Below are 22,500 nucleotides of genomic sequence, written 5' to 3'. Positions count from 1 at the left end.
GTGTTTAACAGAAAGGCAGATTCGGTGCACTCAAATCTAGACTGTTAACTCTCAGAATGCGGAGAGAACATGAACACACACAAAAAAAATTCTTGAATACTGATAAGTTGATACTGTAATTATTCATCTATACAGGTTATTTACATTTAACCCCAACTCTGCTAAGGTGAGATTGACATATGCAGAATGAGTGTCATCTCTGGGAGGATCAAACTCAGTAGCATTAGCTAACTCATGCTGTATTTGAGGCAAATCTGAATTGGATGTTACAAATGATACTTGAGGATTTCTCAATACCTGTCGTGTACGTAGGGAATAACGACATTCAGGTTGATCGTCTGACTGAGTATCAGAGGAAGAGAGTACAGGATCAGGAGGATTGTTAGAGTCTGTCACATTAGTCTGGGTTGGAACATCATTATCATCACATACTAACTTCATATGATCTAAATGCGATTCTTTATACTGACCAGTACTAATCTCTCTAACCTTATACTTATTACCAGTGATATGTTCAACTACTCGATAAGGACCAACAAACTTTTGATCAAGCTTTGGCATTGCAGACGTTTTGTTAAAGTTAGTCAGCATAACTCTCGAACCTACTTTGATTTTGGATGGCTTTGCTCGAGTGTTTGCAACTCTTGTAAATTCTGCTGTTGATTTATGAAGTGTTTCACGGATTCTTCTAAAAACACTTTGAGCTAAGCTGGTACGAGTTGCTATGAAATCATCAGGGTTGTAATTTGGTTTCGGATTAGAATATAACAACTCATAAGGCAAACGTTTATCTACACCGTACAATGCATAATGTGGAGTGTCACCTATAGAAACATTGTAAGCAGAATTTATAGCACACTGCACATCAGGTATAACTTCATCCCAAGTTTCACTGTTGGGATTGATAGTGGCTCTCAAGACATCAAGTACTTTCTTATTGGTTCGTTCCGCTAACCCATTGCTGGCAGGATGATGAGGAACAATGGTGGATTTAGAGATCTTGTACAAGGTACACAAATTTTCAAGAATCTCATTACAGAATTCACCTCCATTATCTGTTACTAGGGACTTAGGGGTGGTATGCCTGCAGATAATGCGTTCTTTAAATGCTTTAGCTACTGTCTCGGCAGTCTTATCTGCAATAGGAACTAACTCACAATATCTGGTGAAATGGTCTACCATAACACACAGATGTTTGTTGCCTTGGAGGGAACATTGGAAATTAGTTAACAAATCTAGCGCAACTCTTTCCCACGGTTCGCTAGTAGTTGGATATACTTGGATTGGATTAGGACCATTAGCATTACCTTTATGTTGCATGCAGACACTACATTTCTTAACATACTCAGAAATATCAGTTGCCATACGAGGCCAAAAGTATTTCAATCTCGCTTGTTTTACTGAACGATCCATACCAGGGTGTGCAACACCTGGTACATCGTGAACTAGCTGTAAGGCTACATTCACTAGTGACTGTGGAATTACTAACTGGTATACTCTTCTGCTAGGAGTACCCAACTCGGCTGTTCGATACAGTAATTCTTGGTTCATGACAAAATCACTGATGGGTGCTGGTGGCTTCACAGTCAGAATAAGATCTTCCTGGAGCAGGAATCGAATCACACCAGACCACATGGGATCTGTTCGTTGAGCATTCTTTACATCTTCAGCACTAAATGGAGGGTCTGCAGTTACTATACTAACATGTCGCGATAAGGCATCTACGACTACATTTGACTTGCCAGGTAAATGCTCAAAGGTGGGATTGAACTCTTGGATAGTCAAGGTCCATCTGGCTAACCTTCCAGTAGGTTGTTTGTTCTGGAATAAGGGTATCAGTGGAGCATGGTCTGTCAAGACATGAACAGAGTACTGATAAATAATGTCTCGGAAGTGCTTTAAAGACCATACTATTGCTAAAGCTTCTTGCTCAGTCACTGTATAATTACGTTCAGCCTTCGTAAGGACTCGGCTAGCAAATGCAACTGCGTTGTACTTGCCATCGGTCTTCTGAGCTAGTACGGCACCTATGCCAATTGAACTAGCGTCAGTTGTCAGATAGAAGGGCTTAGAAAAATCTGAAAATTTCAAAATTGGAGCAGATGTTAGCTTTTCTTTTAGAGTTTGGAATGCTCTTTCTTGACGGAAGGTCCAAACAAAAGGAGCATCTTTCTTAAGCAACTCAGTTAGAGGAGCAGCTATGGAAGAAAAATTGGCAATGAAAGATCTATAAAAACCTGCTAAGCCCACAAAGGATCTTACGGCATCAGCAGTTTTGGGTGTTGGAAAATTTAGTACTGCAGTTACTTTACTTTGGTCAGTCGTAACCCCTCTAGGAGTGACTACGTGACCAAGAAACTTAATTTCTGATCTGAAAAATTGACATTTAGACAGTTTGATCTTTAAATTGGCTTCTTCAAGCTTACCAAGTACTACATCAAGTCTTTTCAAGTGTGTATCCATGTCTTTAGACATGACGATTACGTCATCTAAGTATACCATAAGTGCATTACCTATGAGACCTCTAAAGATATTAGTCATGAGCCTTGAGAACGTGATAGGGGAAGATCGTAATCCAAACGCCATACGGAGGAAGTGATAATGACCTGTAGGAGTGGAGAATGCAGTTAGCTCTTGGCTGTCCTCGTGAAGAGGGACTTGCCAAAACCCTTGTAACAAATCCAGGGTTGAAAAGACTTTGTTATCTCCGATGTTACGTAAAAGATCACCCAGTACAGGGAGTGGAAAGCGATCTGGAATGGTTTTCGCGTTTAACTTCCTAAAGTCAATTACTGGGCGCCAAGTACCATCCTTCTTAGGTACTAGGATCAAGGGTGCATTCCAAGGTGAATTGCTAGGTGCAATAACTCCATCATCAAGCATTTGATTGATCAATTCTTCTGCGACAGCAACTTGTGAATGAGGCATTCTGTACGCAGGTATGTAGATAGGTCTAGTACCAGGTTCAAGTGGAATACGATGGGACAATAAGTTCGTTATACCCATCTTCTCACCTGGTAAGGCAATGGCTTTATGACGTTTGTTCAACAGAGTCAACAAACGGTTGACTTCATCTAGGAAGTCAGTGGGAGCTAAGTCGCGCACTCCACTCACTACCCACGAAGGTGGCTTGATAAGCCACTCTATGCCACAGGAATGGTGAAAACCACGCTTAGCATCCAACTGGGAGCACAAAGCGATACATGAGACGATACTTCAGAGGCTCTGAACTTGCGTGGCTTACTTCTCTCTCTCAGCTGGGTTAGAAGCTGGGTTGGCTGACTGGCTTAACCCACGAGAATGGCTGACTGGAAGACGTGTAACGATGCACACAGCACGGAGGAGCAGGTGGATGACAGGAGACAGGCTGGATGATAGGCTGACTGGTGTACACTTCCAGTCTGGCTTACTGACTGGCTTAATTGCAAAATCCGGGTCAACCCCTCGGAGATTGAAGCAATTAGCACACGAACTAAGCCAGGAAGCTTGAAAAAATGGCTACAACAGGCTTGCAGGCTGGAGGTTGTGAAGGGGAGCGAGTAGCTGGTGGGTGAGACGGTTCACCTTTGACCCTGCCGGCTACTCACAAACAGTCTTCTAACGTCTTGAAGTACCCGTAAAAACTGAAATCCACGCTCCACACCGGTGCCACCATTTATCATGTGGGAGTTCGATACGTGGATAGGGTAAAGTAATACTCACGTAGGCTGGTAGTACGTATAATTACAGATAATGTGGGGAGCGCCCAACAGCCTGCCTATCTCCTTGCTCACTCTCGTATAACTGACTGGCCGCCCACAGTACCCATATGTGAGGGGGTCTTTGAATACTGCTGTGGTCAGCACAATATGAATACAGCCAGTGACTCAGGCAGAGACGGTTGGTAGTGAGTCATCTACTGGTACACTGGTTACTGGTAACTGGTTACTACTACTGAGAAAAGTGTTTCTTTATTTTGGGTGGAAGACGGCCCCTGAAAAATTCCACTTCACCTTTACGTTATCTGTGAATGTGCATTATAACTCTCAGTATTTCCGGGGATCATCGCCCCCGCGGCCCGGTCTCAGCCCGGCCTCCTATCTTTGAAAGGTAACATTACAGGAAAAAGAATTTTTAAGAAATACACTCAACACGCTCTTACAGAAGAATGTATGTTTATAAACGATTTGTAGAGCGTGGAAGAGATACGTTCTTCAAGTTGAATACAACGTTGCTTTGCACTCGTTCTCTAAATCGTTTATATGATTACATTCAGAGGCCTAGTTTAATACATGGATGTCATTGGGCTCGCTGGGAACAGAAAGTGAAAAGGGTGAATGGTTTTTTGTAAGGGGTCAATCAGTCGTTTTGGTTGACTGTGGTTCAAGGAAATGGTCAGTTTTTTTTTGATGCGCTTACACTGAAAAATGTATGAAGTTCCTGGGTGTGTGTCGTATCTTTACCCTCTGTACACTAAGGATGTTGTAATTGGTCAGGATGGATGCTGTATCTGCTCAGGTTGGATGATATGACTGTTCAGGTGGCTGCTGTAATTAGTATGGAAAGCTTCTTTAATATTTTGAACTGGACTGCATTTGAACATCACTTAGGCGTTCCCAGTTTTTATATACCGGGAATACATTTACAGTTTTCCAGTTCTCCAGCATCAACCAGCTTCTGGCAACTGTTTTAAATTTTTGCTATAAGTTCCCATAGTGCCTCGGCGCCTTCTCTCAAGATTCATGATGGATACGGTATTTCCTCTGCTCTCACAGCGTTTGTTGTGCTCACGTCTCACGATGTCGGAAAAGAGTGAACCCAGTAGCGGACAGTTAACAGGCGGGAGCCAGGAGCTGAGACTCAACCACAAATAGGTGAGTAGGTGAGTATACAGCTCATCCAAGTTCTACAGCCAAGTTCCCACGCCGGGCCGGACACCTCTTGACTGTTTGAGAGATCAGGTATACTGTTGTCGACACATTTTCTCAGTTACATTCTCTCCTCCAATCACAATTATGATCATCGTTTCTCTTCTGTCTGCGGATCCCGCTGCGTCTCTCGATCTCTCTCTTCTGCGGATCCCGCTGCGTCTCTCGATCTAAGGCCCGCCAATTTCTCAACTGATTTTTTTTGGGCGGGAAAACTGTGGAAAAGGCGGGAACTGAACCAAGATGTGGACTACATTGAGACGTTATATATAAATGACTATGACACACCCACCATCAGAGAGTGACCGTTGTTTATACTGTAACAGTTAGCAGTAATATTGGTAACAGTGATGGTGGTGAGAACACTGTTGGTAGTAGTGGTGGTACTCTCACACTGCTTGTAAATAAGCGAGCTTCATTCTGGTTAAATTTACGGATACACAGAGAATGCTGTTTCTACAATGTATGCATTATGCACATGATTATTATAGGCTGACGGGGGTGATAAACTACAAAAATTTAAGTTAAGTTAACCTCAAAACTAATAGCATAATTTACTTCTATTGGTATTCCCCTTCATTGTGTATCTAATTTAGAAACGCTTATTTGCAGTCTTCATATTCAACAAATGGTAATGCTACAAGCAATGCTACTAGGTCGGACGCCGTGCTCCTTCCTTAAGTGACGTGTCTGACCTCACTAGGTCAGTAAGGTCAGACGGTCAGTGAGCTTAAAGGTCACTAGGTCAGTGAGCTTAAGACGGTGGGAGAATTGGACCTGCCTCGCATAGGCCAGTACGCCTGTTGCAGTGTTCCTTCTTTCTTATGTTATGTAAACAACTTTTAAAATTAAACCATGATTACTATTACAGTTCCATTCACAGCCAAGCGTTGATCTTGAATGAGTTAAACACAACCATATTATAATATGATGTAAATTTCTCAGTTTCGAGCTACACACTGACTCCAATTGCAGTGTTGTGTTTTAAAAAAATCTCCTTAACTACAACGAGATCAATGATCTACCCAGCCTCCGTCTTAAACTAACTTATACCATCATCTTGATTTGTAACAATAATAACAGTAACAGTAGGTGTAGCAAAAATTAGTGGTCACTCCTTTTAAGAAAAAGAATAATCGACTGGTTACTCCTTGTACTAAATATATCTGAAGGGTCATTGTACCGAGAATAACACTGGCGAGTATATTTACGTCACAAGCAGTGATCGGGGAATTGTGTTTACGTTCGTACACGCCCTTGCTCTAGATCCGGCTGTGAGGTGAGCGTCATGTGGCGAGGGTCTGCGTAGGGAAAGTTCCTATATAAAGTACACACAGAATATATACGAGTACACACACAATATATACAGGCACATACATAATGTATACAGGTACACACACAATATATACAGGTACACACAATATACACAGGTACACACAACATATACAGGTACACACAGAATATATGCAGATACACACAGAATGTTTACAGGTACACACAGCATATATACAGGTACACAAAGAATATACACAGGTACACACAGAATGTATACAGGTACACAGGATATATACAGTTACACACAGAATATATATAGATACACACACAATATATACAGGTACACACAATATATACAGGTACACACACAATATATACAGATACACACACAATATATATACAGGGACACAGATATACACCGAGAGGTGTGTCTCTCAGTCCATATACAATGAGGCGTGTCTGCACCTCGTATGTTTCAGAATTCATCCATTCCTTATTTCTAACATAGCACCAAGACTGGAGAACAATACGCCCAGAGTACCGAGTCTTACGATTTGTTGCGTTTTAACTTTACTGGAACAATCGGAATATACACCTGCATTGTTTTGCTAAATAAGTTGTAATCATACATCTTTAACGGTGTGAATAAACACGGAGGCTACTGCACATCTATTTTTTTTTCAATGTCACCCCCTTCGTAAATAGCAGAAACGTCTTTCGGGAAGGATTTTATGAATTAGACTTACTGTTAGAGAGAGGGGTTTACCCACTGCTTCCGGGGCATCTTTTTCACTCTCCCAGTAACACTGATTCATTCATTCATTCATTCATTATCTCTCTCTCTCTCTCTCTCTCTCTCTCTCTCTTCCTCTCTATCTATCTATCTATTCATCTATCTCTCATACTAAAATGAATTGCATCAGTAATTCCGGAGGCGCATTTCCATTTTCTCACGTCCTCGCTCTGAATACCTGGCAAATGATTACCGACGCTCTCCGCCAAACGCTCACACCAATTTCACCACATGGGGCCAGGAGCCGAAGTTTAACCAAGGCAAAGGTGTGAAACCACTGGGAAACAAGGGTGCACACACGGGCCCTCGAATCTTTCTTCCGACAGGGAAAGGTGTATAACCACTTGAGACTAAAGGTGTTTAAAACGTGATCAACGAAGACAGCTCTGTCATATCCTTGTTCTGTTCTCCTATTAATGTCACATGTGAACTTCTGTGTTGCACTGACTGATAAGCCTTTTGCACCCCCCTGTCACCCAGGTTGACGCTCCCTCAGCACCTGTTATGCAGGTCGATGTTCCTCCTGCACCTGTATTATGCCATGGTTAAATTTCATCACCTTAGCAGAACAAGCACGCGGATGTTCCCTCCCTCACAGGTCTTGTACGTTCCTCCAGGCTGCTTAGTGGTAGACTGGTTGTCAAGGAAGCCGGAGGAAAGGCAGATAAACGTGGTGGGTGGAGGGAGAGACGGGTAGACAAAAAACTTTGTAAATGGGCAAGTCGGACCGAAACGTCGTCGTAAGCTCCTCTCTCCTATGTGCGGGTTATTTGTGTATAACCCACAAGTTAGAAATGAAAAATGGATGAAATTTATGTCGTATACCGAAAGGTAACCCATCTCTCCCTCGCGCTTAATGCAAATTACATTAAATAAAAATACAGAATTTTCCTCAATTTCTTTCTCGCCTGATTTTATAAGGACAAATAAACCTCATCCATTTTAATTTCTAATCTGTGAATTAGTTGTGAATTATTTTACAATCTCTAAAACAAAAATAATATCAACAGTGCATAATCTGTCTGGTTTGACTTGTGTTGTTCCATATCCAGGTACCGCTGGGCAGTCCTTGGTCTATAGTATTGCAACCTCAAATGATGCTGAACATCCGTGTTGGAACCTCGACAGACGTAGGGATTATTACTATAATCATGGGGGAAGAGCTAAAACAGACGTAGGGAGATAATAACCAATAAGGATTAAATGTTTGAATTAAAAGGACCATTATCAAGGGGACACAGGTGGTAGCTGAAGACACACATGAGCTATAGGAATGTAAGGAAGTATTTATTTAGTCTGATTATTTATTATTATAATCATGGAGGAGCGCTAAACCCGTAGGATTATACAGCTTATTTAGTCTGAGAACAGTTGAACAGTGGAATGACTTGGATGAGGCAGTGGTGGAGACAAACTCAATACACAGCTTCAGGAATGGATATGATAAAGCTCAATTATTATTATTATTATTATTATTATTATTATTATTATTATTATTATTATAATCAAGGGGGAAGCGCTAAACCCGGAGGATTATACAGCGCCTGGGGGGGATGTGGAAGGCATTCAGGCTTAATTCAGGGAACTGGAGCACAGATCCAATTCCCTAAATCAAGAGCCCCTCACCAACATCAAGGAACCTTCCTTGAGGGGATAAAGCTCAAGAGGCGTGAAGTCGGTAATGCCGATCAAGATGATCCAGGCTTAGGTTTCACAACAACCACACTGGTAGTTTGGTATATACCCAGACGATGATCAACCTAATTGTAAAACATGAAGCTTGCCTTAAAATCACATACTTGAACACTATGTGCTTATCCTCCGCATCTAGCTAGGAATTATTATTAAAACTAAACGCTAAACCCATCTAGTTAGGAATACTGTCTACCCTGAAACGGAAAGAATATTCGTTAAAGTTACTGTGCCTCATCTGTGTCTGCTATTGTGTACCCAGGGTCCTCATCTAACATCCCTGCGAAGGCCAGGCGTAAGAGAGTGAGCGTAGTGGTGTACATCGGTCAACCACCTCTTTATGAGCGGATGAGCAGGTGGAACTATGCTGGAGCATCAGCACCACAACCTACGTCAGCATTAGCACCACTGCCACCACCACCACAATCCCACAGATGGTACCAGCTAGCGCAACTACACTAACTCCTCCAGCAAGGTAACAATCGTAACAGCAGAAACTAAAGCAGTAGCAATGAAAACAGCAGGAAAAACAAGTACACCATCAGCAGAATGAACGGGTAACCGAACCGTGGCAATGGTGGTAGCAAGTTCAGCGCTTTACAGCTGAGCTATGAGGCTGTCGATAGGAAGAATCTGGAAACAACTCCTGCTCATGTTTCCTTCAGTGGCCACCGTCTGTGGCCTGTCTTCCCACAGCCCCGGCAGCTTTAGCGCTAATTATATATATATATATATATCGGCCGTCTCCCACCAAGGTAGGTTGATCCAGAAGAGAAAAATTAACCATCATTCATTCATTCAGTAGCTTGGCAGGAGTGCGTAGATATGACCTGGCGAAGAGAAAAAGTTTGAAGCAGCGTGTTAGTAAGGTAGAGACTGGAGGTGGGGAAGAGGTGAACTGGCCAGCCTATAATGCTTGTAGTTTGGTCCATATATGGCGGAGGAGCCAGTAGCTGATCCTACACACTATACAAAAATACATACCCAGGAAACATCTGTAATGTGCATATTATGGAAGGCGACGATGTAAAAATGAATGCTTCTTTATGAAGCGCCCGCCGTTTCATTCTAATAGAGGCTCATGGTTATCAGTTAGGTAAGAAAAGGTAGGCTTAGATTGTAAATTAGTAGCCAGTCAGAATGCTTTATCCAGACTTCGTCTTCAAGTAATATACCTTATTTTCCTTTATAAAAGGCGCTCCCTTTTTTCCAGTCTTGGAATATCACCCTGCGCCTTATACACTCAAGGTCAGGGTCAAGGGTAGACTTTGGGTTACGTTTTAGCATAAAGTAAGAGGGTAATTAGCCCTTGAATATAATTACTGATTTACCATTATGATACTTCTGTCGTGCGCCTTATATGCCGAAAAATACGGTAGGTACTTTTATTCGCCGCACTCACTATCTTACCCAAACTATGTTCACTGACGGCTCCTTCAATCACAGGTGCAGCTGACAGTGCCGACGTGGTTCCTCTAGGTACATGTTAGTAACTGGGCTTCCATCCACCTGAGACAGCGGGACTCAAAACTAAACCTCCTCACCTTACCCAAGAGGTTAGAAACTCACTATTCCAGTCAAATGAAGGTTAAGGGTCTTGTTTTCTAGGTGTTAAGAGACTGTTCCAGGAGCTGTGGCAAGTACACACGAATTAAAGCCTTCCTGCCAGTTTTCCTTATAACCAGTGGTGTAATCTGGGCCAACATCTGCACTGAAGAAAATGAAAGACACATCTGAACACAAGAGCAGCAAAGACTAACAACAAGGAAGTAGAGAAAGGTCCACACACAACATTGAAAAAAACAACAACAAACAGGTGAGAGTCATGGTGCGTGAGGTTGGCTTCAGGCTCTCCACCTGTACGCTCGCTCGTTTTTAGTTGCTTTCAGTGTATTTTCTTCGTTTCTTACACGAAAATGGGGAAATTTAATTGAATTAACAATTATATTTATTCTTAAACATACGGTATTCGTACTTACCCAATTGTGGTTGCAGAGGTCGAGTCATAGCTCCTGGCTCTGCCTCTTCACTGGCCGCTACTAGGTCCTCTCTCTTCCTGCTCCATGAGCTTTATCATACCTCATTTTAAAACTATGTATGGATCCTGCCTCCACTACGTCACTTTCCAGACTATTTCACTTCCTGACACCTCTATGACTGAAGAAATACTTCCTAACATCCCTTTGACTCATCTGAGCTTTCAACTTCCAAGTGTGTGCGCGCGCGTGTGCGTGCCTAAAGGTACTCACATATATGTGGTTGCAGGGGTCGAGTCTTAGCTCGTGACCCCGCCTCTCAACTTGCTGCTTACACATTCACTCATAGCACCATGGGCTCTATCGTACCTATTCATAAAACCACGTATGGAGCCTGCCTCCATCACCTCTTCGTCGAGGTCATTCCACTTCCTGACCCTCCCCTCCCCCAACACTTACACTTTATCAAGAGTTACTATCAAATAAATTTACCTTCGTATAAGACAGGAAGCACAAATAAGTATTTAACAGCCATCACATCAGTTATCAGTTATCTTTCCTCATCATCTCTTGTTTTCTTAATAGCCAACAATAGGAGCTTAAAACAGCGGGCGCCACAGGGGGATACCAGACAATGTTTCAAGTTTCGACAAGACACAAACTATCAAGTCACGCCTATAACGTTGATTTCTATTGAGAAAATCAAGAAAGCTGACTTTCACAAACAGATGGGAGACAGCAAACAGCAAAACAGACAAGTCACCGTGATATTTCTAGAGATAGCTTGAAGGGGTAAAAAAGGCTTCTTCCATCACTAGTCATACTATTACGGGATTTCACTCATCTTTTAATAACCAAATGAGAATTTTTTATATAAAAAATGCTAAAATATGGATTTCTGACGATATATGTATATATATATATATATATATATATATATATATATATATATATATATATATATATATATATATATATATATATATATATATATATTATATATATATATATATATATATATATATATATATATATATATATATATATATATATATTATATCCATGGGGAAGTGGAACAGAATTCTTCCTCCGTAAGCCATGCGTGTCGTAAGAGGCGACTAAAATGCCGGGAGCAAGGGGCTAGTAACCCCTTCTCCTGTATATATTACTAAATTTAAAAGGCGAAGCTTTTGTTTTTCCTTTTGGGCCACCCCGCCTCGGTGGGATACGGCTGGTGCGTTGAAAGAAATATATATATATATATATATATATATATATATATATATATATATATATATATATATATATATATATATATATATATATATATATAAATCGTTGGTTACTATATATATATATATATATATATATATATATATATATATATATTATTTTTTTTATTATTATCACACTGGCCGATTCCCACCAAGGCAGGGTGGCCCGAAAAAGAAAAACTTTCACCATCATTCACTCCATCACTGTCTTGCCAGAAGGGTGCTTTACACTACAGTTTTTAAACTGCAACATTAACACCCCTCCTTCAGAGTGCAGGCACTGTACTTCCCATCTCCAGGACTCAAGTCCGGCCTGCCGGTTTCCCTGAACCCCTTCATAAATGTTACTTTGCTCACACTCCAACAGCACATCAAGTATTAAAAACCATTTGTCTCCATTCACTCCTATCAAACACGCTCACGCATGCCTGCTGGAAGTCCAAGCCCCTCGCACACAAAACCTCCTTTACCCCCTCCCTCCAACCTTTCCTAGGCCGACCCTTACCCTGCCTTCCTTCCACTACAGACGGATACACTCTTGAAGTCATTCTGTTGTGCTCCATTCTCTCTACATGTCCGAACCACCTCAACAACCCTTCCTCAGCCCTCTGGACAACAGTTTTGGTAATCCCGCACCTCCTCCTAACTTCCAAACTACGAATTCTCTGCATTATATTCACACCACACATTGCCCTCAGACATGACATCTCCACTGCCTCCAGCCTTCTCCTCGCTGCAACATTCATCACCCATGCTTCACACCCACATAAGAGCGTTGGTAAAACTATACTCTCATACATTCCCCTCTTTGCCTCCAAGGACAAAGTTCTTTGTCTCCACAGACTCCTAAGTGCACCACTCACCCTTTTCCCCTCATCAATTCTATGATTCACCTCATCTTTCATAGACCCATCCGCTGACACGTCCACTCCCAAATATCTGAATACATTCACCTCCTCCATACTCTCTCCCTCCAATCTGATATCCAATCTTTCATCACCTAATCTTTTTGTTATCCTCATAACCTTACTCTTTCCTGTATTCACCTTTAATTTTCTTCTTTTGCACACCCTACCAAATTCATCCACCAATCTCTGCAACTTCTCTTCAGAATCTCCCAAGAGCACCGTGTCATCAGCAAAGAGCAACTGTGACAACTCCCACTTTATGTGTGATTCTTTATTTAGTAGTTTAGTAATTTTAGCATACATACAGAGGTACAAAAAAATACAGGTAAGAGCAGCATGCCAAAGCCACTTATATGCATAGCATTACGGGCTGGCTTAAAATTAACTTAAGATTAACTAAGCAATGATAAAATCAGTGATAAAACATTATTGTAAACAGATAACTATAAAGCACAAATGAGTATTATAAAGACAGGTCATATGGTTGCATGCATTGCTGTACATTCAGTCGAATGGAGTATTCTGTTAGGTAGTGTATTTAATAAAATAACAAAGTTAGATTGGGTCCTAGGTTTAACATTTGTGTGATATAATTGTAACATATAGGATATACAATTTATAAGGTTCAGTTATTCAGTATTTATTTGGTTTTGAGTGAGTAAGTGATCTTTGAGAAGAGACTTGAATTTATAAACAAGTAGTGTTTCTTTTACATTTACAGGTAATGAATTCCAGATTTTAGGGCCTTTTATGTGCATTGAGTTTTTGCATAGTGTGAGATGGACACGAGAAACATCAAAGAGAGATCTGTGCCTTGTGTTATGGTCATGTGTTCTGTTGAGGTTGGCAAGGAGATGTTTGAGGGGAGGGTTAATATCAGAGTTAAGTGTTCTATGTATGTAATAGGTGCAGTAATAAGTATGGATGTTTTGTATGGTGAGTAGGTTGAGTGTTTTGAATATTGGTGGTGTGTGCTGCCTGTAGTGAGAATTTGTTATTCTAACTGCAGCCTTCTGTTGGGTAATTAGTGGTCTGAGATGGTTAATTGTTGTTGAGCCCCATGCACAAATTCCATAGGTGAGATAGGGGTAAATAAGAGAGTGATAAAGGGCCAGGAGGGCTGACTGTGGAACATAGTACCGTATCTTCGATAGTATGCCTACAGCCTTGGAAATTTTCTTAGAAATTTGTTGTATATGTGTATGAAATTTGAGTCTATTATCAAGGTGGATTCCTAAGAATTTTCCCTCTGTTAGCTTTGTGATAGGTGATCTGTTTATCGTTATGTTAAGAGGTACATCTGTAGCTCTGTTACCAAACTGAATGAAGTAGGTTTTGTCAATGTTTAGTGTAAGTTTGTTAGTCCTCATCCAGGTAGATATTTTCTGTAATTCGGTGTTTACAGTATTGGCTAGCGTGACTGGGCTCGGGTGAGAGAAGACATATGTAGTGTCATCTGCAAAAAGTGTGGTTTTGAGTAATTGCGAAGCATTTGGTAGGTCATTTATGTATAGGAGAAAGAGAAGAGGGCCAAGGACACTTCCCTGTGGGACACCAACTGTAATTGGTTGAGCGGAAGAGCTTGCCCCATTTGCGTACACATATTGGCTTCTGTTGCTGAGGTATGACTTGAGGTAGTTGAGAGAGTGCCCTCTAATACCATAGTGTGACAATTTTACGTGGAGCAAGTCATGGTCAACTGTATCAAAAGCTTTACGTAAGTCAATGAAGATCCCCAGTGGGACTTCTTTTTTCTCTATTGCAGTGTATATATGTTCTAGCATGTGTATAATAGCATCATTAGTATTTTTATTAGGCCTGAATCCAAATTGGCAGGGGTTGAGAATGTTTTGGGAGATGAGGTAGGAGTAGATTCGTTTATGAATTAATTTTTCGAAGATTTTTGAGAGAGGGTGTAAATTGGATATTGGCCTATAGTTATTCAACTCTGGTCTCCTCCTTTATGGATCGGGGTGACCCTTGCTATTTTGAGAGCTGTAGGGAAGATGGAGGATTCAATGGATTTGTTAAAGAGTGTTGCAATGATTGGTGATAGTACTTGTGACACTTTTTTGTATATAAAGGGTGGTAAGGTATTTAAATCTCCTGCCTTGTTTTTTAGTGCGTTGATAATAAGGGAGACTTTGTATGGGTTAGTCGGAGCTAGGAACAGTGTGTTCGGGTAGTTGCCAGTGAAGTAGTCATTTGGTGGGGTATCTGAACTTGGGATTTTATTGGCAATCATTGAGTCTGCTGTTTCTGTTGGTGGGAGTTGGGGTTCATCTGATTTTGCTAATTTTATTTCGCTATTTCGTGATATCTTTTTTGTTCCCAGAATTTCTGATAGGGTCTTCCAGGTCTTTTTTATATCACCTCGTAAGTTGGATAATCTGTTCTCATAATACAGTTTTTTTGCCTTTCTTATCAGGCTGGTTAGGACTGACGAGTAACGTTTTGTTTGGTCTCTGGTTATGTGACCCATTCTGTACTGTTTTTCATATCGGTGTTTTGTATTTATGGATTTGAGAATGCTGGGTGTTAGCCAGGGACTGTTCAGTCTCTTAGCTGTCATCTGTTTAGTTTTTTTAGGGCAGTGCTTGTTATAGAGGTATTGGGTCTTTTTTAGAAAATTATTAAAACATTCGTCAATATCTGTATAGATTTCTAGCTCAGTGTGCCAGTCAATGTTTGTTACTGCTGTTGTGAAGTTAATGGCTGCCTCATTGTGAAGTCTGAAGGTGACTTTAGTAGTGTCTTGGGGTATTTTACCAAGAGTTGTTATGAGGAAAGTAGGGTAGTGGTCTGTGGTATTATCTGTAATTATGCCTGATTTTAAAGGGGATATGGTGTTGGTCCAGATGTGGTCAAGTAGGGAAACACTAGTCTCTGTAACTCTTGTAGGTTTTGTTACTGTTGGTAGCAACATGCAGTTACTCATTGTGTTTGTGAATTCAGTAACGTGTGGGTCCTGGTCTTGCAGGAGATTTATATTGAAGTCACCTGAGAGTAGTAAGTGATCTTTGTTCATGCGTGCATCAGTTATCATACTTCCTAGGTTTTGACTAAATTGGCTAATGTTTGACTGTGGAACTCTGTAGATGTTTATCAATGTGAGAGGTTTTTGTAGGTATTTGGATTTGAATTTAGCTATTATATATTCCCCATGTTCATCCCTTGTGCAAGTATTAGTGATACATTCTAGTTGGTCTGAGTAGTATATAGCTGTGCCACCCCCTTGTTGGTCTGGCCTACAGTTGTGTATGGCTGTGTAACCAGGAATGGCATAGACATCTGTAGTATCAGGCTTTAGCCAGGTTTCAGTTAGTGTAATGATGGACATATTGGCATGCAAGGAATTTAGTAATGCTAGGAGGTCATCGTAATGCTTGCTTAAAGATCTGATATTGTAGTTAAAGATAGTTATGTTGTTGTTGGCTCTGAGAAGTGCCTTTGATTGTTCTGCTGTGTAGTAATTACAGTAACTGTTTGAACCATTTAAGTCATTAAATAAGAGGTTGGTATCAGGATCAATGCTTGTAATCATAAGATTTGTAGAGAATCTATAGTTAGAATTAAGTATAAAACAAAGTAAATATTCTAAAGCTAAAAAAATAGCACCTGAATTATTTAACAAATGTAAAAATAATGAGCTAAGGTAGTTTTTTAAAGCTAAAATAAAGGAGACAATATAAAAGGGACTAAAATAATTTGTGGTGAACAAATAAAGTGATGATCAAATAATGGAGCTTGGGAATATGATAGTAGGTAGTACTTTAAAGGTAATTCTTTAAAGTTAGAATTATAATATAAAATTATAATATAAAAGGGACTAATATAAGTTGTGGTGAACAATAAAGTGGTAATCAAATAATTGCACTAAGGTCTAATATAATGACTTTTGTGGAGTCTATGTTTTGAGCTAGAATGAGCTATAGTACAACTAGATTTAATCTAATAATATAACAATACAAATTAAAAATAGCACCAGTCTCTCACTAGTAATTGCAATATGGTCTAATATAATGAATTTGGTATTGACTATAGTACAACTGAGTTTAATCTAATAATATAAAAAAGGCACAAGACTCTCAATTGTAATTGCACTAAGGTGTTATATAAATTGTTTACAAGAATTAGAGTATAACTAGATTTAAATTGACAAGATAAAATATACAAGTTAAGGTAGCAAAAGAATAAAAAATGTAGAAAAAAAATATATATGAGGTAGTTGGTACTAGTTAGCAAAAGATAGTTAAGGGCCTTGAACAATAATATAATTGAAATATACACTAATTGCACACACAATATAGTCACTAAGATATGAAAACAATCTTAGAGTAGGAATTATAATATAAACTTATAATATAAAAATACAAATTGAAATGGTACTTGCAATTGCACTAGAGTCTGGTATAGGTTGTTGACAAGATCAAGAGTATAACTACATTTAAATTTACAAAATATAATTCACAATTAAAGTACCAAAAGAATAATAGTAAAAAATAACCAGGGTAATGTCTTGGTTATAATATGATAGTAAGATGCTAGTAAGATGATAGTAAGACCCTCGCATTTACTTCTCTTACAACCCCATCTATAAATATATTAAACAACCACGGTGACATCACACATCCTTGTCTAAGGCCTACTTTTACTGGGAAATAATTTCCCTCTTTCCTACATACTCTAACTTGAGCCTCACTATCCTCGTAAAAACTCTTCACTGCTTTCAGTAACCTACCTCCTACACCATACACCTGCAACATCTGCCACATTGCCCCCCTATCCACCCTGTCATACGCCTTTTCCAAATCCATAAATGCCACAAAGACCTCTTTAGCCTTATCTAAATACTGTTCACTTATATGTTTCACTGTAAACACCTGGTCCACACACCCCCTACCTTTCCTAAAGCCTCCTTGTTCATCTGCTATCCTATTCTCCGTCTTACTCTTAATTCTTTCAATAATAACCCTACCATACACTTTACCAGGTATACTCAACAGACTTATCCCCCTATAATTTTTGCACTCTCTTTTATCCCCTTTGCCTTTATACAAAAGGAACTATGCATGCTCTCTGCCAATCCCTAGGTACCTTACCCTCTTCCATACATTTATTAAATAATTGCACCAACCACTCCAAAACTATATCCCCACCTGCTTTTAACATTTCTATCTTTATCCCATCAATCCCGGCTGCCTTACCCCCTTTCATTTTACCTACTACCTCACGAACTTCCCCCACACTCACAACTGGCTCTTCCTCACTCCTACAAGATGTTATTCCTCCTTGCCCTATACACGAAATCACAGCTTCCGTATCTTCATCAACATTTAACAATTCCTCAAAATATTCCCTCCATCTTCCCAATACCTCTAACTCTCCATTTAATAACTGTCCTCTCTTATTTTTAACTGACAAATCCATTTGTTCTCTAGGCTTTCTTAACTTGTTAATCTTACTCCAAATTTTTTTCTTATTTTCAACAAAATTTGTTGATAACATCTCACCCACTCTCTCATTTGCTCTCTTTTTACATTGCTTCACCACTCTCTTAACCTCTCTCTTTTTCTCCATATACTCTTCCCTCCTTGCATCACTTCTACTTTGTAAAAACTTCTCATATGCTAACTTTTTCTCCCTTACTACTCTCTTTACATCATCATTCCACCAATCACTCCTCTTCCCTCCCACACCCACTTTCCTGTAACCACAAACTTCTGCTGAACACTCTAACACTACATTTTTAAACCTACCCCATACCTCTTCGACCCCATTGCCTATGCTCTCATTAGCCCATCTATCCTCCAATAGCTGTTTATATCTTACCCTAACTGCCTCCTCTTTTAGTTTATAAACCTTCACCTCTCTCTTCCCTGATGCTTCTATTCTCCTTGTATCCCATCTACCTTTTACTCTCAGTGTAGCTACAACTAGAAAGTGATCTGATATATCTGTGGCCACTCTATAAACATGTACATCCTGAAGTCTACTCAACAGTCTTTTATCTACCAATACATAATCCAACAAACTACTGTCATTTCGCCCTACATCATATCTTGTATACTTATTTATCCTCTTTTTCTTAAAATATGTATTACCTATAACTAAACCCCTTTCTATACAAAGTTCAATCAAAGGGCTCCCATTATCATTTACACCTGGCACCCCAAACTTACCTACCACACCCTCTCTAAAAGTTTCTCCTACTTTAGCATTCAGGTCCCCTACCACAATTACTCTCTCACTTGGTTCAAAGGCTCCTATACATTCACTTAACATCTCCCAAAATCTCTCTCTCTCCTCTGCATTCCCCTCTTCTCCAGGTGCATACACGCTTATTATGACCCACTTCTCGCATCCAACCTTTACTTTAATCCACATAATTCTTGAATTTACACATTCATATTCTCTTTTCTCCTTCCATAACTGATCATTCAACATTACTGCTACCCCTTCCTTTGCTCTATCTCTCTCAGATATATATATATATATATATATATATATATATATATATATATATATATTCTTTCTTTCAGCGCACCAGCCGTATCCCACTGAGGTGGGGTGGCCCAAAAGGCGAAACTTTTGTTTTTCCTTTTGGGCCACCCCACCTCAGTGGGATACGGCTGGTGCGCTGAAAGAAAGAATATATATATATATATATATATATATATATATATATATCTATATATATATATATATATATATATATATATATATCTATATATATAGAACAAGTCGGCCGTCTCCCACCGAGGCAGGGTGACCCAAAAAAGAAAGAAAATCCCCAAAAAGAAAATACTTTCATCATCATTCAACACTTTCACCACACTCACACATTATCACTGCTTTTGCAGAAGTGCTCAGAATACAACAGTTTAGAAGCATATACTTATAAAGATACACAACACATCCCTCCAAACTGCCAATATCCCAAACCCCTCCTTTAAAGTGCAGGCATTGTACTTCCCCTTTCCAGGACTCAAGTTCGACTATATGAAAATAACCGGTTTCCCTGAATCCCTTCACTAAATATTACCCTGCTCACACTCCAACAGATCGTCAGGTCCCAAGTATCATTCGTCTCCATTCACTATCTAACACGCTCATGCACGCTTGCTGGAAGTCCAAGCCCCTCGCCCACAAAACCTCCTTTACCCCCTCTTTCCAACCCTTTCGAGGACGACCCCTACCCCTCTTTCCTTCCCCTATAGATTTATATGCTTTCCATGTCATTCTACTTTGATCCATTCTCTCTAAATGACCAAACCACCTCAACAACCCCTCTTCTGCCCTCTGACTAATGCTTTTATTAACTCCACACCTTCTCCTAATTTCCACACTCCGAATTTTCTGCATAATATTTACACCACACATTGCCCTTAGACAGGACATCTCCACTGCCTCCAACCGTCTCCTCGCTGCTGCATTTACCACCCAAGCTTCACATCCATATAAGAGTGTTGGTACTACTATACTTTCATACATTCCCTTCTTTGCCTCCATAGATAACGTTTTTTGACTCCACATATACCTCAACGCACCACTCACCTTTTTTCCCTCATCAATTCTATGATTAACATCCTTCATAAATCCATCCGCCGACACGTCAACTCCCAAGTATCTGAAAACATTCACTTCTTCCATACTCCTCCTCCCCAATTTGAAATCCAATTTTTCTTTATCTAAATCATTTGATACCCTCATCACCTTACTCTTTTCTATGTTCACTTTCAACTTTCTACCTTTACACACATTCTCAAACTCATCCACTAACCTTTGCAATTTTACTTTAGAATCTCCCATAAGCACAGTATCATCAGCAAAAAGTAACTGTGCCAATTCCCATTTTGAATTTGATTCCCCATAATTTAATCCCACCCCTCTCCCGAACACCCTAGCATTTACTTCTTTTACAACCCCATCTATAAATATATTAAACAACCATGGTGACATTACACATCCCTGTCTAAGACCTACTTTTACCGGGAAGTATTCTCCCTCTCTTCTACACACCCTAACCTGAGCCTCACTATCCTCATAAAAGCTCTTTACAGCATTTAGTAACTTACCACCTATTCCATATACTTGCAACATCTGCCACATTGCTCCTCTATCCACTCTATCATATGCCTTTGATAAATCCATAAATGCAATAAAAACTTCCCTACCTTTATCTAAATACTGTTCACATATATGCTTCAATGTAAACACTTGATCTACACATCCCCTACCCACTCTGAAACCTCCTTGCTCATCCGCAATCCTACATTCTGTCTTACCTCTAATTCTTTCAATTATAACCCTACCATATACTTTTCCTGGTATACTCAGTAAACTTATTCCTCTATAATTTTTATAATCTCTTTTGTCCCCTTTCCCTTTATATAAAGGGACTATACATGCTCTCCGCCAATCACTAGGTACCTTCCCCTCTTTCATACATTTATTAAACAAAAGTACCAACCACTCCAACACTATACCCCCCCTGCTTTTAACATTTCTGTCATGATCCCATCAGTTCCAGCTGCTTTACCCCCTTTCATTCTACGTAATGCCTCACGTACCTCCACCACACTTACATTCTGCTCTTCTTCACTCCTAAAAGATGGTATACCTCCTTGGCCAGTGCATGAAATTACCGCCTCCCTTTCTTCCTCAACATTTAAAAGTTCCTCAAAATATTCTCGCCATCTACCTAATACCTCCATCTCCCCATCTACTAACTCCCCTACTCTGTTTTTAACTGACAAATCCATACTTTCCCTAGGCTTTCTTAACTTGTTTAACTCCAAAATTTTTTCTTATTTTCATTAAAATTTCTTGACAGTGCCTCTCCCACTCTTTCCTCTGCTCTCCTTTTGCACTCTCTCACCACTCTCTTCACCTTTCTTTTACTCTCCATATACTCTGCTCTTCTTATAACACTTCTGCTTTGTAAAAACCTCTCGTAAGCTACCTTTTTCTCTTTTATCACACCCTGTACTTCATGATTCCACCAATCACTCCTCTTTCCTCCTGCCCCCACCCTCCTATAACCACAAACTTCTGCCCCACATTCTAATACTGCATTTTTAAAACTATTCCAACCCTCTTCAACCCCCCCACTACTCATCTTTGCACTAGCCCACCTTTCTGCCAATAGTCGCTTATATCTCGCCTGAACTTCCTCCTCCCTTAGTTTATACACTTTCACCTCCCTCTTACTTGTTGTTGCCACCTTCATCTTTTTCCCATCTACCTCTTACTCTAACTGTAGCTACAACTAAATAATGATCCGATATATCAGTTGCCCCTCTATAAACATGTACATCCTGGAGCCTACCCATCAACCTTTTATCCACCAATACATAATCTAACAAACTACTTTCATTACGTGCTACATCATACCTTGTATATTTATTTATCCTCTTTTTCATAAAATATGTATTACTTATTACCAAATTTCTTTCTACACATAGCTCAATTAAAGGCTCCCCATTTACATTTACCCCTGGCACCCCAAATTTACCTACTACTCCCTCCATAACATTTTTACCCACTTTAGCATTGAAATCCCCAACCACCATTACTCTCACACTTGATTCAAAACTCCCCACGCATTCACTCAATATTTCCCAGAATCTCTCTCTCTCCTCTACACTTCTCTCTTCTCCCGGTGCATACACG

At 39.9% G+C, this 22,500-nt stretch overlaps 1 protein-coding gene across 1 annotated transcript in view; it reads right to left on the bottom strand.

The window, feature by feature from the left end:
• LOC128693573 (uncharacterized) overlaps positions 1–10,398 on the bottom strand; it is an 82,884-nt gene extending 72,486 nt beyond the window's left edge. Inside the window, exon 1 of the mRNA XM_070080129.1 lies at positions 10,078–10,398. The gene's annotated coding sequence lies outside the window, so the exon portion shown is untranslated. The remainder of the gene's footprint in view (positions 1–10,077) is intronic.
• Positions 10,399–22,500: the final 12,102 nt, after the last annotated feature.

The sequence above is a fragment of the Cherax quadricarinatus genome, unplaced genomic scaffold (assembly GCF_038502225.1).
Source record: "Cherax quadricarinatus isolate ZL_2023a unplaced genomic scaffold, ASM3850222v1 Contig160, whole genome shotgun sequence".
Lineage (NCBI taxonomy): Eukaryota > Metazoa > Arthropoda > Malacostraca > Decapoda > Parastacidae > Cherax > Cherax quadricarinatus.
This window is presented reverse-complemented; position numbering and strand designations above follow the sequence as displayed.